Here is a 23331-nt window from a genome sequence, read left to right on the forward strand (position 1 = left end):
AAGGTGCTGGTACCTGTGGCAGTGGGGGATATCTGTTGTGTTCATCTGAATTTTAATTCTTGGAGGCGCTTCAAGTAAAAAGATGCTGAGTTGCTGGAGAGGAAAGATTCTTCATCTTCACTCAATAAGACGCACGTCCTATGGCTTTTTTATAAAACACTTTCCTGATGAAGAGTAGAGTTCCTTTATGATTATGGTGATACTCTCAAAGTCATATAGGTGTGTTAAGTACAGCGGTTACAGACTTTTTGGCTCTCAACAGAGAAAACTAATAATGGGAAAAAAGACTGAAGACAGGAAGTAGGCTAACCCTAGAAAGAACTGTGAAACAGCTCTCCTACCATCCACAGTACCCCTTCCTGCTCCCCAACCACCCACTCCTGTTCAGTCCTTGGGACCCCCAGACCCATCTGGTGACTGATCACTAATAACCCATGGTCCTGACCACCTTCCTTCTTCAAAATCAATTAGTTTTGGGTCCCATCCCTCTAGAAAGTTGATCTCTATCTTCATAACTACCCAATTGTCTTCATAGTAAACACATAAACCAAGGATTGCAAAACGGAAGTCAGAGAGATGTTTGAAACCAACTGACATGTTTGGTTTGACAATTATATTATGACTAAACCTATTTATGTTTTATTCTAAAATACTTTTGCACCTATTGTCCTATACTCAGCCTGCTTTGGGCATCAACTGCCAGACTTCTGTAGCAAATGGGAATAGTGATTGTTGAAGCTAATCTCTGCTAATGTGCAAAACAATAAATAAGCTTCACTGAAATGTTTAATCTTTTGCTAAAGCTCCTAAGAAGCAATGCTAATTGGGAAGTGTCCATGGAGGCATGCCAAGAAACTTCAGCGAGAGGGAGAACCTCAGACCTGATGCAAGAGCTTGGAAGAAATAGCTCTCGTCAGATGATGTTCGAGTTTATTTCTGCACTTTCACATATGGCCAGTTGACTTTAGGTGGCTTTATTTGATCAATTCTAGAATTAAATTAAGTCACACAGAATGAAGATAAAAGCCAGTAATTATATTTTAAATTAATAAAGCAATGAATTATTGCTTAGTTTACGCACACCAGGAAGGACTAAAGGATGTTTTGTCTGAGTAAAATAAAATAAGAGAAAAAGTGAAATGGTGGGGTACAGCATGGTCTGCCCTGGCTCAGCAAAAACAAAAATGAGCAGGAGAGGCCAGGTCAGGGTTTGAAGAGCCTCGTTCTACAAAGCTTTCCAGAGTGTTTAAAGACGGAAATGCACCTCTTCCTCTTCGTTCCTCTTTCTCCTCTTCTTCTTCTTTTCTAAATTGGTCTGTGATTTTGGACAACTTATATTTGTAGGAACTGTTACAAACTGCTATGTAGGAAAAGAAACAGAACTTGCACCAATTGGTTAATGCATAAATGAGTTTTCTGCCGTATTTGCTTGCTCCTGTATTGTTCCTGGCTGGGCAGACCTATGGAGCTCAGCAGGAAGAAAAGCTCTTCATGTTACCAGTCCCTTGTTCTCTCCCAGACAAAGATCTTGGAAAGGCAAGCCTTGGCAGGGGTCTGCTCTGCACACAAATGAGACAGGTGACCCAGTTGAAGTTTGTGCCAAATGCCTCCCGGCAAGGCCTCCAGTATTACGTTATCATCAAAAACAAAATAAAACCAAAAGACCTCTAACTCATTTTTTTCTTTCATTGGGCTGAAACTCTGATCATCACAAAGCAGATGACTCAAAGCAATAGAGTAGGAGTGGGATTATTTTATAACATGATTTAAATTACTAATAAGCCAATGCCTACGTCATGGAAGTCTGCAGAGCATCATCATCCATTTGTTTGGGCTCTGGTCAATTAACATGCCACTATGGTCTTAAAAGGAAAAAAAAAACACACCAGACATTGGAAATCAGAAGGAACAACATTTAGACACGAGGCCTGCTGGTGTGTATGGTGAAAGGAAAATAGATCCAAGAGGCAGAGGACTTGGACTCAAGTGCTGGCTCCCTTTACTGCTCAGTTCTTACCTGGGGACCTTGACTAAGCCGCTTAACTTCTCCAAGTCTCAATTTCTTCATCTGCAAAAAGAAAACAATAATTGTGACTACCTTATTGAGTTATTATGAAGATTTCACAACATTACATACTTCAACTTTTTAAAAAAGTAAAACTCTTTTGTTGTTGTAATGTCAGAATGAATAATAGACGCTAATATCTTTATAAGACTTTAGTCTCACTATCATTCTTTAAGATGATATAATTATGAATAATTATGTTTAACCTAATCTCTTTTTCGAAAGGCAAAAAGGTAAACAAGTCACGTGATTATTCAGGTTGTCTTTAGTTTAGTGAGCTCCTAGATGATTTAGAGATGACTAGAACTAACTAGCTGCTTCTTGTTTATGTTCTGCATTCATTTCCAGGGCATCCACTGTCCAAACCCAGGAAGAAGTCAGAGTCAATGGGGTTTTTTTGTCAAGAGAATTGCATTCCATATAGTTTAAGAGAGACAGACAGTTGTTAAGCAAGACACCTACGCCAACATCACAGCTGATAAAGACCTTGATGGCAGATGAGACCAGGGTCCTCTCACCCTCCACTCATCCTATTTTTATAAGTCAACATCTCAGGATGCTCTAAGCTTCTAACAGAGTTGGAATAAGATAATTTTAACAGAAGTCTTCTTTTTTGTATTTCCTAGTGTGTGACTCTCTGGCCAGACCAAGTACCTGGGTTCCAGAGGCCAATTTGATTATTTTGGGGACCTGTTATAAAAGGAATGTGGGAAGCGTGAACATGACATGCGATCACATCTTTTAAAAGACTTATTTCCTTGAATTTCATCAACACTTTCAGATTTGTTAGCGTCTGACTGAAAATAAGAGTTTTCTAGAAAGACTTGAAGGTCAGATTTATGACAGAGAAAGCCTTTCTGAAATTCTTTATCTCCCACTTAACATAGCAAGAACCGCACCTAAAGCACTTTTCTACACTGAGGAATAAGCCCTGGGATCAGACAAGCTTTCTGCCTTGATGAACAGCCCATGAGGCTTGCTCGCTGGGGAGAAGGAGGATTTGATGTGCAGGAAGGAGGAAAAGTCTATCCTTTTTGGTCCCAGGTGACTGTAGGAAGAAGGGAGACAAAGGCAGGACAGTAAAACTGTCAAACATGTGAGTCCTGAATTCCGTTTACTGGGCTTTCCATTTCACTTCCTGTTGTGAGTCTGCAAGAGGCCTCTGTGCAATGGACCCTATGCCAACAAGAGAGAGCACAGATGAGTTAAGAGGGCAGCGTTCACACAGAGGATCTAGATTGTACTCCTGGGTCTCATCTGATTCCTAGATGGCATGAACATCAAAGAGAGAGCCGAGGGGTCATCCTTGGGGCCACCATGGCCAGGGTGAGGAGATCTCACAGCAAAGACTAGAGAAGGACAGTCTGGGCTGGGGCTCTGAAGGGACGTGACAGAGACTCAAAGAAGTCTACCCTGCAAAAACTGAGGGGCGTTGAGTCAAAAGGAAGTGGCCACAGGACCCTGATTAAGCTGAGAAAGTACTCATCAGCAGCACCCCACAGAGCAGAGTCTCCCCAGCAAGGCCACCCAAGATTGAGAAGACAACAGGTCAGTCTAGACCTTTTCACTTGAGTGTTTTCCTCTCCCAATCTAGACACCATCTTGGAGAAAGTCAAGTATAAGTAAGAGCAATTATCCCAAAAGACTAACTATTACCCAATGAGGCTGTTTAAATATGGCAGTAGACAAAGGTTTAACCAGATTGGACATGTAGTTGTCTCCTTCCATGTACCCCAACCACCAAGCAGGGGAAGCATCACAAGAAAGACCAGTCCAAAAGTACATCTCTCTGCACATCTGAGTTGTTCTGTGAGCAGATTTGCAAGCCCATCATTAATGTTTCCTAAGCATTACCATTCACTAGAAATACATCTATTGAAGGCTTCATATATGCCAAGTGTTATGCTACAGATGGTAGATTTGATGAAGAATGAGGTATACTGTAGTCCTTGCTTTGCAGAAGCTCATGGTTTAGTGGACAAGCCCATTCAGGTTATTAAATTGGTCTGTTTACTTGTTACAGTTCAGAAGTTTAGTGGCTTAAAGAAAAGAAGGTTATTTCTTTCTCACGTAACAGTCATGCTGGGTGTTCTGATAGGCAGAGGCTTTATTCTCTACAATCATCAGGCACCCAGGCTAATGGCTGCTCTGCCATCTTCATCATGTGGATTCCAAAGTCACCTTGAGCACCAACTTCCTCATCAGCCAACAGTAGGAGGGTTTTATGGACCTGGCCTGGAAGTAGAGCAAATCACTGTGACTCACATCCATTGGAGAGAACTTGGTCCAAGAGCCACACATGACTACAAGGGAGGCTAGGAATTTAGTCTGGTCATATGTCCAGGTAGAAAGGGAGACTGGGTGTTGAAGGACAACTGGAGGCCTTCTCCATAGGTCTAAGATTCATGGACAACGTAGTGGATGTAGCCGAATTCCTTGTTAAAGATTAAACTTGTGGTTTTTGTTTTGAGCTATAGAAAGTGAGGCTCAAAGGATCTTTAAGCAGCATTTAGAGAATGATTAAAGGTAATTTTTCCTCCATCTCTAGCCACAAAGATGGGGTTGTAAACAGATATATTGTATTTGTAGTCGAGAACTCACTTGAAAGTAATCATATTCTATTGTCCCAAAAGGATGCAAGAATAACCTTTTAGTGTTTAGGAGTCCAGAAAGAGAAGCTTCTAGGTTTGTAGTGGGATCCATTGCACCCCCAGCAACAACTCATAAACAAGCCTTTTTGTGTTTTGCCCCAACAGAGAGGCAATCAAGTTCTCTTGTCCTAGAAAGAATTTAGTATGAGATATTGTGTTTTAGGTCATAACAGAGAAGGGATCAGGGCTCTGATGAAGGAGAAGGGACGTTTTATTGGGCATTCACCATGAGATCTGTCTTGGGATCCTTCAGTGGCTTTAGCATGGCTGAGCCCTGTGGACTGAGGAAAGGGCTGCAGCGAGTGGCCATCACAGGGTGCTTGTGGAACGATGAGACCAGAGCATCTGTCACAGCCCTGTGTTTCAGGAAGTCTCTTGCCAAACAGGCTGCTGATCCGCAGTTGAATGGAACCTTCCTCATTTCTGAATTTCAGGGGCTCTGTCTGTTACTGTCCTTTGGGGATACCATCCATGAGTTTCTCAGTCACTATGACACAGTGCTCTTCAGCAGCACCCCTGTATACTCGTAATCCGAGGCTGTGTGTTGGGGAGTGAGGGAGAGATGCTCTTTCAGAATGATAGTACTTACTACTCTATGGGTGATGAGCTGAGTGTATGGCTGTCAGTCCCTCTAGTTGCCCAAGGAGAAAAGCTAGCCACGATTCTTGATTGCACATTTTTCTTCAGCCCCTACATTGATTCTCTCACCAAATCCTGACAATTTGGCATCCTACATATTTCTTAACTCTCCTCACTTCTTTCCAACTTTGATACCACCACCCAAGTCAAATCGCCATCATCCCTCTCACCTACACTACCCACGTGGGCTCTGTGGTTAGGCTGTTCCTTACTCTTCCCTCCGACACAATCTGCTCTCTGATATATCCAGAGAGTGAGGTTTTGGAATGGAACTCTTTTCTGTTGAAATGCTTGGTTGTCTTCCCACAGCTCTCTGAATTAACCTAAAAGCCCTTAGAGTTCCTCATGAAACTTGGCCTTGTCTGGTCTGGCCCAACCACTTTTTCTCCATCAGAGACCACATCCTTCCCTGATCCCAGCCTCCCCGTTTCTCTCACCTAATCACATTGACCTTCTTCTACTTCCTGGAACAACTAACCCTGCTCCTTCTCCACGGCCCATTGTGCCTGGGGTGCTCTCCCACCATCTGCCTTGGCATAGGTAGCTCCCACTCATCGTCTAGTTCTCAGATACAACAGGGTGATCTGACTCCTCCCCAGGCTAGATCAGGTGCCCACTCCCTACTACATGGTATAATAAATCCTTTCTTCATAGCACTGAGCCCAGTGGTAATTTTGTACCTTGTCTCATAGCTATTTGATTGACACCCATATTCTGCAGTAGACTATAAGATCTATGAGGCTAGGAATGACGTAATTTTCTTTCTTTACTTGTCCTCACCATTTGCGATTTTGTTCCTATTTTATCTCCAAAGCCCAACACATAGTAGGTGGTCAATAAATTCTTGTTCATTGAAGGCATGAACAAACAAACTATAATAACAGCAGTGACAACCACCACAACACATGCTTTAAAGTTTTCAACACCTTTTCACACACGTTATCTCACTTGACAAGCAAGCAGGAGAGGGAGAGACTGAGTTAGGTTCCATTCTCAGGACGCTGCCGTAATGGCCTCTAATAGAAACTGCTATCTGAAGGGCAATACTTAAACAAACTTTGGGGGCCAGTGTGGGATTTGATGAATGGGGCCTGTGAGGTGCTTCCTGTGAAGCTTGCCCTTGGGATGGGTTTTACGAATATAGGACACATACATTTTTATGAACTCTGCACAAAATAGGAGTTAAGAAGAAAAATGGTTGGAAAAGTGCCAAAGGGGACATGTGTGGGAAGTTTGTAGAAAGGCAATAGTCAGGAAAGAACAAGTAGCTAAATAAGCCAATGGTGAATAGGGAGGAAATAATATTCAGCAATAAAATAGATAGCATAATGGCTAGAGAGAAAACAGGAAGGATAATATCAAAGAAAAAGTGCAAACTGCAGAAGGTCAGAGAGTCATTTTAAAGAAAAGAGTTAAGAGATCAAGGACAATTGACAATACCTTCCATGTCACCAGTTCTCGTGAGCAGTTTGATTTGTGAATGTACTTAGGCACCTGGTTGAAAGATAAAAACACAGTGCTCGGAAGTGTTCTCCTGCCTTACTTCATCTTGACATCTACCACTATCATTAAGGAGGCACAAACACGGAAAGCCACTTATGGAATGTAAAGATGGAGATTCTAGGCTGCAAAGGAGTTACGTCATAGGAACCCCCAACCTTCCCTTCTCAGATCTCTGAGTAAAAGCTGGTCTTTGGCCATGTTAACTCTCTCCTCACACCCTACCCAACTTTGTGCCCTTGGTTCCAAAAGCTCTTGTATCTCCGGAGCCTGTTAAGAGAGCCTGAATGGTTGAATGGTAGATCTGAGTTCCATATTCCCCATCTGGAGAAAAAGAATTCTTTCTTTGCCCCTGCCGTTCATTTAATTACTATCCTCTCCTTCCTAACTCTATATTCCTACACTCACTGTCTCCTCCATCTCACTTCTCATCTCTCTCTCTCTTTTTTTTTTTTTTTTTGGGAGATTTTCCCCGTGCTAACTACTGCCAGTCCTCTTTTTTGCTGAGGAAGCCTGGCCCCGAGCTAACATCGTGCCCATCTTCCTTTACTTTACATGAGGGACGCCTACCACAGCATGGAGTGCCAAGCGGTGCCATGTCCACACCCGGGATCTGAACCAGCGAACCCCGGGCCGCCGAGAAGCGGAATGTGCGAACTTTGCTGCGCCACCGGGCCGGCCCCTCACTTCTCATCTCTCTTGAACCCTTTTGCTCTACCAAAATCATTTTTTGTCACTCTAAAATATTTTGCTTGAAGTCGTATATTGTTGCGTTTTCTGGAGGCATCATCATTATTTGTGTATACACTTTATTGTGTCTATAACAGATTATAAGTATGCCAAGGCACAGACCCTTATCTGTGGGGATTTGTTGTGTTCATTTCTGACTTTCCAAGGCACTGCTCAGTTCTCTGTATGTGGTAGGGTGTCAATAGATATTTGTTGATCTGAATTGCTAAAATCATGTTCCCTTTAACTATTTAGAGGCATTTACCTCCTGTTTTTCCTTCCCTCTCCAAAATATCACAGGAAGAAAAAAATTCCTTTACCTAACCTAGTATAATCTTCTAAAGATTTTATAGAAATTCAAAACACATACAATGTCCAGTTCATGAACTCATCAACTTAGCATGCACCCAAGTAATTGAAGAAGACTGGAAAAAGGAAACAAGCTAAAATAGAATATATTTTTTTTCTGTTTGATTTTTTTCTTATTTGATTTTCGTAGAAATATTTCTCAATAAAAAGGCATACCTTTTATATATACATTTAATGTATAGTCCTTTTATATATACATTTAATGTATAGTAATATCTATATTCTATACTAAAATTCTGTTGTTGATGTTAATGAGGTATACCTCATTGAAAAACCAGGACAGCTCTTGAGAGCCACAGTGTGACTCTATAAGACTGAAACCTACTTCCTTCTGTCTGTAATGGAAAAGGAGGAGATAAACTCCTTCAGCTTTGGGATCATGATGCCGCAGCTTTGAGTCTGGCTGTCTGCCCTTGATGGATGCACACCAGCTCCTATGAGGTGGCTAGAGAGGCACATATTGGCAAGGTACAGATATGCACACATGTGCAATCCAGATCCGACCTGGGGTCCTTATGTCCTCCTTACTGGAGCCCAGAAATTCACAACTGAAACCTAGCTTTGGCCTGGATGTGCTGCATGTATGGCAAGGCTATAGGTGGCAGAGATACAGAGGGGAGACCGTCTGCCCTGAGGGCATCCCCAGGCTCAACCCCAGCCTCTAACCAGGGGTCTCCCTGCTCCCTCCCTCCCACCTCATCCGGGGTCACAGGGAGGAGCCCTTTCCCTTCCTCCTCCCTCCTGCTCACCCCAGGCCCGGCGGTGCTGTATCGGCCTGAAGTACAGCTTTCTTGTAAAGAAAAGTAATAATGACCCTGGAATTATCAAATTCAAGCAAAGTGTACTCTTGTGAGCTAGAGGAGTTTTCCAGATTTTGGAGTCAAGAAAGGAGGAAAGAGACAGGGAGATGGTTTACCATTTGTTTTGACAAAAACAAAATTTAAATGAAGGGGTTCACCCAGGCCCATTGTTTTTTTCCATTTCCTTAAGTGAAAGCTTATAAAGGTTTGATGGGATAGAAAGAACACCCAGATTGGGCTGTGCTTACTCATTCCTTCAACACATTTTTATGTTTCCCCCACCTGCCAGGCCTTAGAAACACAACAGTCAACAAGACAGTCTGTTAGGACGCCAAAATTTTGACCTGCCTCTTGGCAGATGAATCTCGTGGTCCTCAGAAGATGTTTCTTGGTCTTGATGTCTACATCTCTAAAATGGAACTGAGACCAGAGGGTGGCCAATATTCTCTAACTTTCTTCCAGCAGTATCACCTAGGACCTCTAAGAGCAGGGACAAACTCATCATGCGAATGAAGGTCCTGGTGCCCCCTACCCCTCCGTGAAGAGCTGGAAGGCTGCCCCTGGGGCCAGTCTCCTCCAACAAGACTCCCGAGGATCAAGGGGAGAGGCAACGGTCTGCCTCTAGGAGTTCCACGTTCAGCTCACTCCTCTGGGCTGCCTCTGATGAGCCTGGCCTCCTGCCTCTCAGCGTGTGGGTGCTTTGTGCTGACTCGCACATGGCTGTCAGCACAGTGATTGCATTCTGCTGCACTCTGCATGCTTCAGGGTTGGCAGTCAATTGAAAGAGCGATTCTGAGAACAGATGAAAAGGGAAGGGCAGTGTTTGAGGCAAACCATGGGCAGGAGGAGCTCCTGGTGCTGGAGGAGTTCAGCGTTGCTGCAAAAGCTGTTCCTCCCTCCTGCCAACACAGTTCCAGCAGACCAGCCTGGCCAGCCATGCTCATCCTGTGTCCTTATGGCAGACAGCTTTCCCAGCACCTGGAAGATCCTGCCGTCTTGGCCGTGCAGAACTTACTTGTGCCTGTGAGAAGTGTTTTTAATGCCCCTGCACATCAGCAGGGAGAAGATAAGACTCCCAAGTCCAGGATCCTTAACCTTTTTGTGCCCTTAGCCATCTGTGAAGCCTATGGACTCCTTCTCAGAAGAATGCTTTTAAGTGCAAAAAATTAAGATACATACATAGGATTATAAAGGACACCAATTATATTGAAATTCACTTGTCAAAGTATTTTAAATTATGATAAAGTAACATATGTGTTTCTTTACTCATATATAGAAAACACGTTCTACTGTCATTCCAGAGTAGTAATGATATATTGACTTTCTCTGCGATAACTGTGATGTGATATAAAAGGATCTCTATTGATGTGATCTCTATTGATGACAAAATCCCGGGGACTGTTACAACTACTGTGTTTCTGTCTACTCTATTAGTTATCTATTGCTGCATAACACCATGCAGCAACTTAAAAACAGCAAACACCATCAAACTCAATTTCTGAAGGTCAGGAATCCAGGAGGGGATTCTGGGTGTTTCTTCTCAGAGTCTCCCTTGAGGCTGCAGTCAAACTGTAGGCTGGGGCTGTATCCTCTGAAGGCTGCAGAATCTGCTTCTGAGCTCACTCCCACGGCTGTGGGCACATCTCAATTTCTCAATGGCTCCTGGCTGAATGCCTTAGTTCCTTCTCATGTGTCCTCAAGACATGGCAGCTGGCTTCCCTCTGAGTGAGTGATAAAGAGAGCAAGAGCCTGAGCAGAAGCCACAGTCTTATAACCTAATCTCAGAAGTGGCATACTATCACTTCTATGTCCTGTTGGTCACATAGATCGACCCTGGAATGATATGGGAGGGACTGAACAGGGCTGGGAACACAGAGAGTGGGATCATTGGGTCACCTGGAAGGCTGGCTGCCATGCTGACACTCATAATGGAAGAACATGCTAAATTTCAGTTAAAGCTTAGTAAAAGTAGATATGTAAATTTTTCTCATCCAAGTTCCTGGACCCTGCATTCTTTGCTCAGACTCCAGGTTAACAGCTCCTGGTAGATTGAGAGCATCTGTGTTTCCAGACAATTTCTGAGTTTAAAGGAAAGTGCTGTGGGATAGTCAAATCACAGACCATTCTCTTAAGAACAAAGCTTTAGGGTCTATGTACAGGTCTGATCATCTTTCCTTTGATTTGTTGAGCTCAGGGTTGCTGACACTTGGCCTTGCACAGAGGCTTGAAATATGGGAGATGGTGTATGTTCATTGAATAAAGAGATCTTATTGATTACTGCATTTGGTATCAAAACATATTAAAGTCAGGAAGAACCTTGGGACCATCTAGCTGATGATCTTTACAGGGAGAATATACCAGCCCTGCTTCTACCTAGAGACGTTTGCATGTTCTGTTCCTTCTGCCTGGAGTACTCTTCCTCCAGATACGGCTCCCTCTCTCACTTGCTACATGTCTTTATCCAAATGCCACCTTCTTGGTGAGGCCTCCATTGGCCACCCTGTCTGTGGTAGGCAGCTTCTCAGATGGTCCCCAATGATGCTCATCCCTGGTCTTGGTGCCCTTCTTAATCTCCTCCTCTTGAGTGTGGGCTGGACCTAGTGACTCACTTTTAAGGAACAGAATACAAGAAGGATGGGATGTCACTTCTGAGATTAGGTCACAAATTTTCTGCGATTTCCTTCTTCCTCGCCCTCTCTTGCTCTCACTTGTTCGCTCTGATGGAGGCCAGCTGCCATGTTGTGCGCTGTCCTATGGAGAGGTCCAGGTGGCAAGGATCTGAGGCAGCAACCACGTGAGTGATCTTGGAAGAGGACCCTCCCTCATTCAAGCCCTAAGAGGCCTGAAGCCCTGGCCAACACCTCAGTTATAGCCTTGAGGCCCTGAGCCAGGGGACACAGCTGAGCTATGCCCGGATTCCTGAGCCACGGAAACTGTGAGATCATAAACGTTTGTTGTTTTAAGCCATGAATGTTTAGGGTAATTTGTTATTCAGCAATAGATAACTATGCACTATCAAAAATTGTAACGTGTCACTCCCACCTTGACATCTCCTGTCGTTCACCCCCACCACACATTTTTCTCCTTACCACTTTTCCTTATAAAATATGTGTGTGTGTTATACTTACATATATTTATTTACATATATTGTCTGTCTCTCCCATTAGAATGTGAGTTTTATGAAGGTATGTATGTTTGGCTAGAACTGTGCCTAGAACAGTGCTGGGCACATATTTGATGCTCAATAAATATTTGTTGAATGAAGGAAGGGGAGAGAAAGGGGGAATGAGAGGGATCATTAGGGTGGTATTTGAGAAAACTACCCCTGGATATGTTAACTATACACATGCTACTTATCCTTCCTCATTATAGTGGTATTTCTCTCAATATCCTATCCACACCTCCAGCACTGTCCTTGACCTGGGCAAGCAGGGCCCTTGTCCCAGCCCCCACACCTCACAGGCGTCTTGTCTTGGAGCGTCTTCCTCAAGTTTTTCTAAGTCCCCTTCTGGTACCTGGGACTGGCCTGGGGCAGCAGTGCCTCTGGCAGGTGGCCCCGAGCTCAGCTGGTTCCCATGTAGCCGTGACTCTCAGTTCTCCCCATCCCCGAAGAAAGCCCCCAGCACAATCTAAGGGTGGTCCTGTCCTTCTCATTTAGAATCGTTATTAAAGTGAAGCACTGTTGGTGATCGGAATGTGTAGGTCGGGAAAATGGTAGTAATTATAAAGCATGGTATAGATTAAAGGGGACCCACCAACACAAAATTTGCTTGAATGCTGATTTGAAAAAATGAGCTAAAAGGATATGTTAGGGACAATGAGGGAAATCTGAATATGGTTTGCATATGAGATAATCTTAAGAGATTGTTAATTTCTGTAGGTATGGTAATGATACTAGGTTATGTTGTAGAATGTCCACAAGCTTAGGAGATGAATGCTAAAGTGTTAGAGGTGAAGTGTCGTGACATTTGTAACTTACTTTTATGTGGTTCAGCAAAAGAAAATTAATTTTTTTATATATACACACACATATTGTGTATACATATACAGGTAAGCAAACACAAAATGTCAACAACTATTAAATATAGATGGTAAGTGTATGAGTGCTTCTCATACTATCCTTTCCATTGTTATGTGTGTTTAAAAATGTTTATGATAAAAAAGGTTTAAACGTTTAAACCTCCACTCATTTTCAGATAGAAAACCGGGCTTCAGAGAGGTAAAAGGGAGCTGCCTGCTCGTGACAACACAGCTAGTCAGTGACAGGCTGAGGACCTAGATGCCTGGCTCCCAGTTCAGTTTTCTTTCCATCACATCCGGAACGTCCTTCCTTACATTGTTCCCAGCTCTGAAACAAAGGCTGCGTCAAATTGATGAGTCAGGAAATCTACAAGGACATATCCCTCCATCCCTAATTCAAATGGGGTCAGGGATTTTTATCAATTTCAAACAGACCCACAGTTGATGGATTTTCCTGGAGCCTGTATACTTGTCATCATGAATGGGTCCTATGTGATTTAAGCCACTTAACAACAACAAAAGGATGTTTCTTCTATTCTCATTAGCTAAGGGTTTAAAAATAAAAGAGATAAGCCTTCAACAGGAATGCAGTTCCTATACTGAGGGCCTCTCCGAAAAGGTGACTTTTCCCTCTGCCACTTTTTAACTTCTTTTTTTTTCATATTTTGTTCTGACCTCCCAGTCATCCAAGCCGTGATGTAGCACAGCCTCCGTAGATTCAAAACTCAGTTCTAATACTCATTAGTTGTGCAACATTGAACATGGAGTGTGACCTCTCTGTGGCTCATTTCATAACTTGTAAAATGGATATAATGATAGTGTGGTCAGTAGAATAATGGCTCCCAAAGACATCCACATCCTCATCCCCAAAACCTGTGAATATGTCACTTACTTGGAAAATGGGCTTTGTGTGATTAAGACGATAGACCTGAGGTGGAGGATTATCCTAGATTATCTGGATGGGCCATACTAATCAGTTGAGTCCCTAAAGTCAAAGAACCTTTCCTAGGGGTGGGCAAAGAGAAAGTTGCTAAGACAGAAGAAAGACTTGCTGAGTCATTGTAAAGAAGGACCTCAATATTGCTGAAAATGGGCTTCCTCTGATTAGAAAAGAAATGTGACTAGGTATCACCTAAAAGTGCTGAAGAACTTCACAAACCTCAGAATTTTCTAGTAGCCAAATTTTTAAAATGTAAAAAGATAAACATAAACATAATTTTAATAATATATTTTATTTAATCCACTGTATCCAAAATATTATCATTTTAACATATGGTCAGTATAAAATTATTAATGAGATATTTTACATTGTTTTGTACTAAATCTTTGAAGTTGATGAATATTTTACACTTACAGCTCATCTCAATTTGGATTTCTCACATTTCAAGTGCTTAATAGCACATGTGACCAGCAGCTACTGTATTGAACAGTGCAGCTTACAGAGCATAGAACAGAGGGCCTCTGGCCTGAGGGACACCAGGCATAGTTGAAATCAAAGGAACTATACTGAAAAATGGGGGTTAAGTAGAAGTTTAAATCCTGAATATTGAGACCTGCTTCCCTATAGCACTATCCCACACAGCCTTGTTTCCTACACTTGGCTTTCAAAACTCAGACGGCCAGACTTACACCCTTAAGGCAGTTCTTAAATATGAGCAGGTAGCCAAGGATCACCAGACATTTGAGGAAAGTGTTTAATATGAAATATGGAGAATAAACAATTTTCGGAGATCATTCTCTATGAGTCTCTCACATTTCCACATACCTTTCAAGCAGAGGCACTATGCTTTTGCTCCAGGCTACCCTTTCAAGGATGTTTGTATAGCAAACAACCTTAGAAGATAGAGATAGTGTCTCCCTCTGAGACAAAGGGAAGATCTGCTTGCTATCCAGTTTAGTATCTTACTCTGGAGCAAGAGTCAGAAAGAATGACGGTCCATTATAAAAGATTAGGGTTCCCAAGCTTAGAGTTCCTCTCCTGCAATACAACCTACTGTGTGTGCAGGCATCACTCAGGCTTCTTTGTGTGTCCTTGTGGGAAATTATGCTCAGGAGACTGATGCAAATGCTGATACTCTGGTTGTGGCTATTGCTATGAGTAATAAAGTTGCTGACCAGAGAGTCTCATGTCTCTGCCAGCATCCAGGCTAACTTGTTAGCTTGCAACTAGGGTAAAATCTTAGACTCTTCACAGTTCTTGACAAAAAACTAACAGGAAAAGACAAAGGCAACTTGGAAAAAAAGAAACTATGAAGAGACATGAAGGTTTTTTTTAAAAATTCAGTTTAAGATCCTGGGAGATAAAAAAAGTTATTACATTCATGAAACAAGAATGGGATGCCATAGAAATGGGATAATCACAGAATAAAAAAGAGTCTTTTGGAATTAAAACTGTGATGGTAGAAATGTAAAACTCATTAGAATGGTTGGAAAATAAAATTGAGGAATAGAGGAAAGAAAGATAAGAAAATTAGAGGAGCTCCAACATCTAAATAATAGGAATTCAGAAAGACAAATAGAGAAAATTGAAGGAAAGAAATAAATGAAAAGAATAATTGAAGTAAATTTGGAACATGAGTTTCCAAATTGAAAGTCCCCCTAAATGCGAAGCCCAGTGAATAAAAGTAGATTGACGTACCAACACACACCATCACTAAATTTCAGAACACAGGGAAAAAAGGAAAAAAATCTTACCAGTTTCCAGAGGGACAAACCAGTTCTCATATAAAAGATTAACAATTATAATTGCTTTAGCTCTCTAAACATCCTCAGAGGAAGTTAAAGCATAATGGAGAACTGTGTTTAAAATTATGAGAGCTTTCTTATTCAGCCAAACTATCAATTTAGTGTGAGGGTAGAATAAAAATATTTTCAAACATGCAAGGTCTCAAAAAGAAAGGGGTAAAAAGGAATTCCTGGGATTATGGTGAAGAGAGATTCTCGAGATGACAACTATGTACTAGGGGTAGAGAGCAGCCAGGCCAGGACGGAACACGTCAGGCTGTTCCACGTGGGAAAGATCTCTTCAAGAAGTAGAAATTGATAGAATATCTGCTATATTTGAAAGTATTGAGAACATTTAAATTATTGGAGGAATATTTAGAGCTGAATTACTAATAAGTACATAGAAAACCAAGCAAATGATAAAACAAGACAATCACTAACTTCTAGGAAGACAAAAATAAGTGTGCAAGACAGGAAAAGTAAGAGGATACAAGCTGGTTCAGTGATGAAGACAGTGTTTACATAGTTGTAATCATGTAAACACTGATTATTGATATATTCTACATTATAATTAAGTATTCTGAGAAACTAAGGATAGGAAGTGGCCTTGGGGAGGTGGGGTGGTGCTGTGAAAAAAAGAGAAAATCTTGATTTTTTTAGTTTTAGTCATTCTGGACACTGAAGAAGTAACAATATAAGCATGTTACTCAGAGATATCAAGGTAAATATCAAAAGAAAGTTAAAACTGTTTCATGTGGTTGCCTCTGGGGAGCTACAATGGGCTGGCCATGGAGAATGGCTCCTGGCTTTGGTAATTAGTCTTGTGGACTAGTTAACTAATATTATGTGCGTGTACAACTTCCAGAAGGTAAGTACTAAGCAACAACAAAAACAAAAAGAAGCAATGTGATCTTGCATTGTGTTTTGGCACCTTTCTGCTGCCATGGCCACGGCATAAAAGGGGTGGTCACCTGCGAGGAGCCTGGTGAGTTGTATGGAAGCTTCTCTAACACCCTCAGGGCAGCAGCAGCCGCCTGGTGTACCCTTTGTTCCTCAGAGAAGCCTCCTCAAAGAGGCACTGTGGCCGTGAATAAAGCATTCAGGACAGTCACCTTCCAGGAGGGTCCCACAGGAAGGGTGGCAGAGGAACACAAAGAAGGGCTTTGTCCGGGTAGAGGGAACAGGTCATGGGCAGAAATTGCCCTGGGATTGACTCCCCATTGCCCTAGGTCCCAAGATCCTGGGAAAGAAAAGGTCAATCTGCTTTTTTTTCTCAACTTTTAAATCCAAGGTGCTATGGTCTGAATGTTTATGTCCCTCCCAAATTCATATGTTGAAACTGAACTCCCCAAGGTGACAGTATTAGGAGGTGGAACCATTAGGAAGGGATTAGGTCATGAAGGCAAAGCCCCCATGAATGGAACTAGTACTCTTACAGGGGAAGCCTGAGAGAGCTCCCTTGCCCCTTCTGCCAGGGGAGGTTATAAGGAGACAGCCATCTATGAACCAGGAAGCAGGTCCTCACCAGATACCAAATCTACCAGTGCCTTGATCTTGGAATTCCCAGCCTCCAGAACTGTGAGAAATAAATGCTTGTTGTTTATAAACCAGCCAGTTTATGGTATTTTTGTTATAGCAGTCTGAACGGACTAAGACGCAGGCATTTATAATCAGGAATGGAAACAAAGTTGCATGGGTATAGTAATTGGTGCCATGGGATCTTGACTTTCTTCCCCAGTAAATGAGCTGGTCATCACAGTTCCACCAACCAAGACGCTAGGGGAAATTCTATTAGATACTCAGCAAGCAGAATGCCTTGTCCTAGATCCAGATGTGACTCCTGTCCACTGTCAGTTTGCAATAAGTAGGGGAGGGAAGATGGACACAAATCATTAGAAAGCAAGTTAGCTTCCTATCAGTGCTATGTAAGTGCTCCTAGAAACGTGCACTACAGGTGTCGAGAAGTAAAAGACCTCATTCCTTGATGCATTAATCAGAGAAGACCTTATGGCTGAGGTAGACCTAGTGGCAAATGCAAGGTTTCCCTAGGCAAAAATGATGGAAAAAGAGCACAGTCAGAGAGAATGCTTGAATAAAGATACGGGAATTTGGAAAGACAAAATTCAATTTGAGTGCCAACTACATGCCATTGTCAATATCAACCTCATATGGTACTAAAGACCACTTTCCCCCTTCTGTAAACATGCCCAGGGTCACAGTTTAGTCTATGGCAGCGCCAAAATTTAAATCTAGGTCTGTTTGATGCAAAATCTGTGTATTCCCCACTGTTCTGTGCTCCCTCTTCTGCAGGCATAAGAAAGTATAAGCCTATTCAGGAAATAACTCTGGGTTCCCCCCAAGCCAGACCAGATAAAATTGAAGTGCAAACTGTTTGTTTTGAAGATAATTCCAGGAAATTTTGGTAAGGGGATGGGGAAATGAGATAGGGAAGGAAAGAGAACCAATAAAAAGTTCATTATTAAACAAACTGCGGCTGTAGGTAACCAGAACTGAACCCTGCTGGGAAATTCTGGGATCCAGTGTATGCCCTCACCTCAGAGTTCTCTCTCTCCAAGGGGCTGAGGGTTTTCTTTGTTGCTGCTCACATTCACACATTCATTTCCTTCAAGTTGCAAAACTGGAAGAGAACACAGGAGATGACACTTCTGATAGTACAGAGGATAGAATAATGAATGGACTCCAAGGGCAACAGAATCTACATGGAGATATTTGACCTGTTTATATCACCTCCTAACAGACAATAAACTCAGGGCCCTTGATGAACTACCCCAATCCTTTTTCCACAATTCAGAAATCCTAAAACTCGAGAAATGATTTACTTTCATAAATTTGTGACAAACTCATTTAGTATCAAAACCTGATCTTACTGTAAGTTCACTCATAGTCTTCCTTTTTTAATCCCACTTTGGGTGAATATTTCCTCATTTTCCTCTAGAAAAATTTGCTGCTCTGAATTCTAAAACACATTTGACTCCCAGGGAGATTGGATAAGGGACTGTGGACCTGGAATTAAAAAACAGTTCCTTGCCTCTTAAATTGATCTCCATCAGAAAGAGCTCTTCTGACTATGGGCATGCGTTTGAGGGTCAGAGGTTATCGGACACAGAATGCTCACTAGGAGCCTGAGCAAGGGTATACTTTCTGAGTCCCATCCTGGGGATGCCACGCCTCTAGTGGCTTAGATTGGCTCCAAAGAGGAGAGTGTGCTGCCGTCGGCCAGGTAACCCCCACCCCCTGGTCTGGGTGCCAGCTCTAGTTTGCAGAGCATTAGAGGCTGATGGACTTTCCACAGAAAGCACTTCTACTCATTAGTGATAAATAAATGAAAAGCAATAGGATATATTGGAGTATATGAGGAAGCCATTTGGTTTAAAGCTAATTTGGCCTGACCTTGTATTTCCAAAAGGGCCTGACGTGGCCTGTTGAGCATGCATCTGCTGTAAACATTTACAGTGTCCCAAAGACGAGAATGATGGCCTTCAAGATAGGGATGTAGTTTTCCTCCATATCAGCATTTGCTTAAGGATAAGCATCTCTTCCTAGAAACTAAGGATTAATTACCAACCTGCTGTGCTCACCTCATGACCACTAACCTGCTGTGCTCACCTTGTGATCACAGACCTGCTGTGCCAGTTAAACATCTGTGACAGTATTAAAAGAGATATTCCTTGGGCCAGCCTGGTGGTGCAGCGGTTAAGACCACACATACCACTTCAGCGGCCTGGGGTTTGCCGGTTCAGATCCTGGGTACAGACCTATGCACTGCTTGTCAAACCACGCTGTGGCAGGTGTTCCACATATAAAGTAAGGGAAGATGAGCACGGATGTTAGCTCAGGGCCAGTCTTCCTCAGCAAAAAAAGAGGAGGATTAGTGGCAGACGTTATCTAAGGGCTAATCTTCCTCAAAAGAAAAAAAAAAAGATATTCCTATCATATGTGATGTATGTTCTTTGTTCCAAGACCGTATATAAGCACTCTGTACAGCCCACTTCTTTGGGTGTGCTTCCTTCCTTGGGGGAGGAGGCCACCCCCCAGGCTATAGTCCTCAGACCTGGCTCATAATAAACTCACCTAAAATTTTGATTATGGATAATTTGTGTCAACATTAGAAATGCACTTTCCTTCCCAGAATAGCACAAGATGAATCCAGAGACTCCTCTATTAAATTAACTAATTTATTTTTTCCATCCAAAACCAACCTAAACAAAGTAAAAGGTAATGCAGTAGGGAAATGTTCACAATATGATTAACCTGGTGAACTAATGATACTTGGGAACTAGACGACCTGAGATTAGATCCCAGATCCGCCATGTTCTAGGTATGTGACCTTAGACAAGTCTCTTAACCTCACTAATCCTTAGTTTTCACATTTGCAAAATATGTAATAATAATATTTGCCTCGTAGATTTGGTGTGAGGATTAAAAGAGAGAAAACATGTAAAGCTCCTAAAAGAGTGCCTAGCACAACTGTGTTTCCTTAGCATTAGCCTTTATTATTATTTAAAAGTTCTTAAAAATCGTAAGAATAATATGAATACTCTGATAGAAAAAAATGAGCAAAGGATAGTGTAAGCAATGGAGGAAAGGAGAATAAACAATGGCTAAAATATCTGTGAAAGAAAATTCAACCTCACTAGTTCAAAGAAATGCAGACTGAAACAACTTGTTACTACTATTCCCCTATCCAATTAACGCAGATTAAAAATATCTTGCCACAGTAAAACCCCATCGTAGTGCCGTAAGTGAGTCTAAAAACATCTGTGTGAAATGCAAAGGTCACACGATTATGAGGGCAATGAAACGACTCTCTGGAGCCTGCTGGAGAGAAGCAATCCCGAACCGTCATTACTGCAGGATTCTATGGAACCTTCTGTTGGGGAAGAGGAGGCGTCATGTCTGCTGATGGCATGAAGACAGACACATCTTTTCTGACGGGCAACTGGCATTGTGTGTCAATGGCCTTACAAAGCTCCTTAACTCAGGACCAGTTCTTCTACAACCAGCAACTTATTCTTAAGGAGATCAAAGGTCTCACCAAGACTCATGATTACAGATTTTATCTCAGTTTTATTTAATAATTGAAAATTCAAAATAACCTAAATGTATAAAAGCAGGACCTCATTTAAATGAATAACAGCACATTTATTAAATTGAATTCTATGAGATTATTTAAAATTTATGTTTTTAGTGAGTATTTCGTGGCATAGGTAAATGTCATTAAACTAAATGAGGATACCATATACATTAATATGAAAGTATATGTAATCCCAATTTGTGTCCGTGTGTGTTTGTGTGTGGAAGTGGTTAGCTTTAAGTAGTGGAATTATTGGGATTTCATATTCTTCTTTATACTTTTTATTTATTTTCCAAGTTTCTCTGATAAATTGTAATATTTTTATAATCTTAAATGATTAAAATTGCTATGGAACAATCTCAAGAACGACAAAAACAAAAGTGAAATATTTGTTCAATGCCTCTCAGAGGGAGGGCTCTGGGGTAGGCGCAGCCCAGTAAAGATGCTCACCCTTCACTAGTGAGAAACCAGAAACCCCCTTTCCCAGAGGAGCTAAGTTCTTTTTTCCAATAAATGTCAGTAGTGTCCTAGCAGGGTTTCTCTTTTTCACTTCAGAGGGGCGGGAACCACATGTGAGACTGCCTTCTCCCCACACCTAGCCTCATCACCTCCTCCCTAGGGGACCTCAGGAAGCGACTGAGCTTCTGAGCCATGTTTCCTATCTGGGAAGCAGTGATGATAACAGAATCTACTGCATGTCCATGGTGACAAGACTCAGCCAAGACAAGACAGAAAGTACTGGGCAGACTGGCTCACAGCGCATGTTTAATAAGTGCCCATTTCGTCTCTAATTGTAGCCTTCCTGGTGGCCTCTTGGGAGATTAAACATGTATAATAATGATCTGTGGTTGCACAGAACATTCTTGAAACTTCTTTCTTGAACTTCCTGCAGTTTGTTCGCTGGCGGTGGTGACTTAGAGGATGAGCACCCGACGGCTGTCCCACCTCCTCTGGAGAAGAGTTTTTCAGACTTTGTTGACTGCAAGGCACCATAGGAAATGTGTTTGGTCTTGTGATGCAGTCCATATCTGTATCTATATAACGAAAAGAAAAGTTGCATGACATAACACTTTACCTTTACTACATGTGATGCATTCAGATCACTTCTATTTCACTAAATTCTATTTCTTTTCTAAAAATTGCTAATCGCAGCCCACTAAGTTGATTTCACCATTCAATAATGGGTGATGAACTACACTTTGAAACTTTAGGGCCAAATGTAAAACCCACCTGAGAAGAGTATTTATAATGCAGGCTCCAGAGGGCTGGCATGGGGACAGGGAATCTGCATTTTTAACAAATTCTCTGAGAGCAATGCCTGTTGTGGAGGACAACACTTTGAGGAACTCTGTTCTAGAACCTCGGTGTACTATAGGCTCTGTAAGCCTGGAAATGACGTTTCTGGTTTGCTGCTCCAGATATGATTTAGGTCCTGACTTACTGCACATACACAAGATACAATGGCAGGAGCTTGGTGAAGGCCTCACTTCCGCCCTCTCTGTCGGCAAGCAGGGTCATGAAGGCATTTGGCTTTTCTGCCTCTGCATAGGCAAAGATGGTATTTTGGTGTTGAAAGACAAGGCGTGGTGCACCCATTTTGCTGGTGTTGGTGACAGGAAGTGTGGCATAATCCCAGCACCAGTGGCCATTGGGGCAGCTTCTGATGAGGGAGGCTCCACCATGGCGTCATGGGCAGCAGCGGTAGGGTGGTTTGGGAGACAGCATTTTCCCAGTCTTAACAAAGGTAGCTAGATGCTCCCTCCGAGGCCTGGTTCCAGGGCGTGGCTTTGGGAGTCATTCTTGAAAGCACAACCTGAAGTTTGCACTCTAACTCCCATTCTACACCCTGGACTGAGTCACCTCTTGCTTGAACCAGCTAGAGAGGATTCTGTCCTCTGCAGCTGAGCCTGAGATGATATCCCAGCCACGCAGCAAAACCAATGCAACAATGGTATACACGCAGCTCTTTTTTGACTCAGACTCCTTCACCAGACTTGGTAGCCATCAAATAAAGTAATAAAACAAAATAAATCTAAAAGTCTGTCTCCAAAAGACAAATATTTCCTACCATCGAGACTTCCCAAGAAAGGTTGCCGCAGACAAAAGCTTTCTAGCAATGACAGCATTGTTGGAGCTATTACACTGCCTCCAAAGGTGATCTTGTTTAAAAGAAAAACCCTCTTTGGGATATAGGATTTCTGGCCAGTTTATTAGGAACTCAGTGTGTGTGCATTTGGTAACCACAGGAGGCAATGGGGTAACAGAGAGATAATACAGAGTATCCGTTTTCAAGGAGCTTCCAGATACCCCAACCAAGCCTTAGGCTCACCATGATAAGTGCTGTGGTGGGGTCTGTACAAAGGACAATGACTTAGCCTCACCCTCCGCACAGTGCCCAGGCATTTCACTGCTCATATGGCCTGAATCCACAGCCTCACGCCTACAAACTGGCATTTAATGTAAACACTTAATACCATGTGTCCTTTGTAGTAGTGATGTCAGGAGAATCCCAAGCGCAAAGGGCCTTTAGGGAGTTGGCAAGTTGAGATCAATAGGTTTATACCAGGGAAATGTGTTTAATGGAGAGTTTGAGTATATAAAAATAGTATTATTCTTTTCTCTAAAAAGAAGGGGAAAATCAAATAAGGGGGGAGCATATAGTTAAAATATCAGTGCTGATTAACATAATTTTTAGTGTGCAGATTTATGACGTGGATGGTAGCAAACATGCCCACTCTA

The sequence above is a fragment of the Equus quagga genome, chromosome 9, assembly GCF_021613505.1.
Source record: "Equus quagga isolate Etosha38 chromosome 9, UCLA_HA_Equagga_1.0, whole genome shotgun sequence".
Classification (NCBI taxonomy): domain Eukaryota; kingdom Metazoa; phylum Chordata; class Mammalia; order Perissodactyla; family Equidae; genus Equus; species Equus quagga.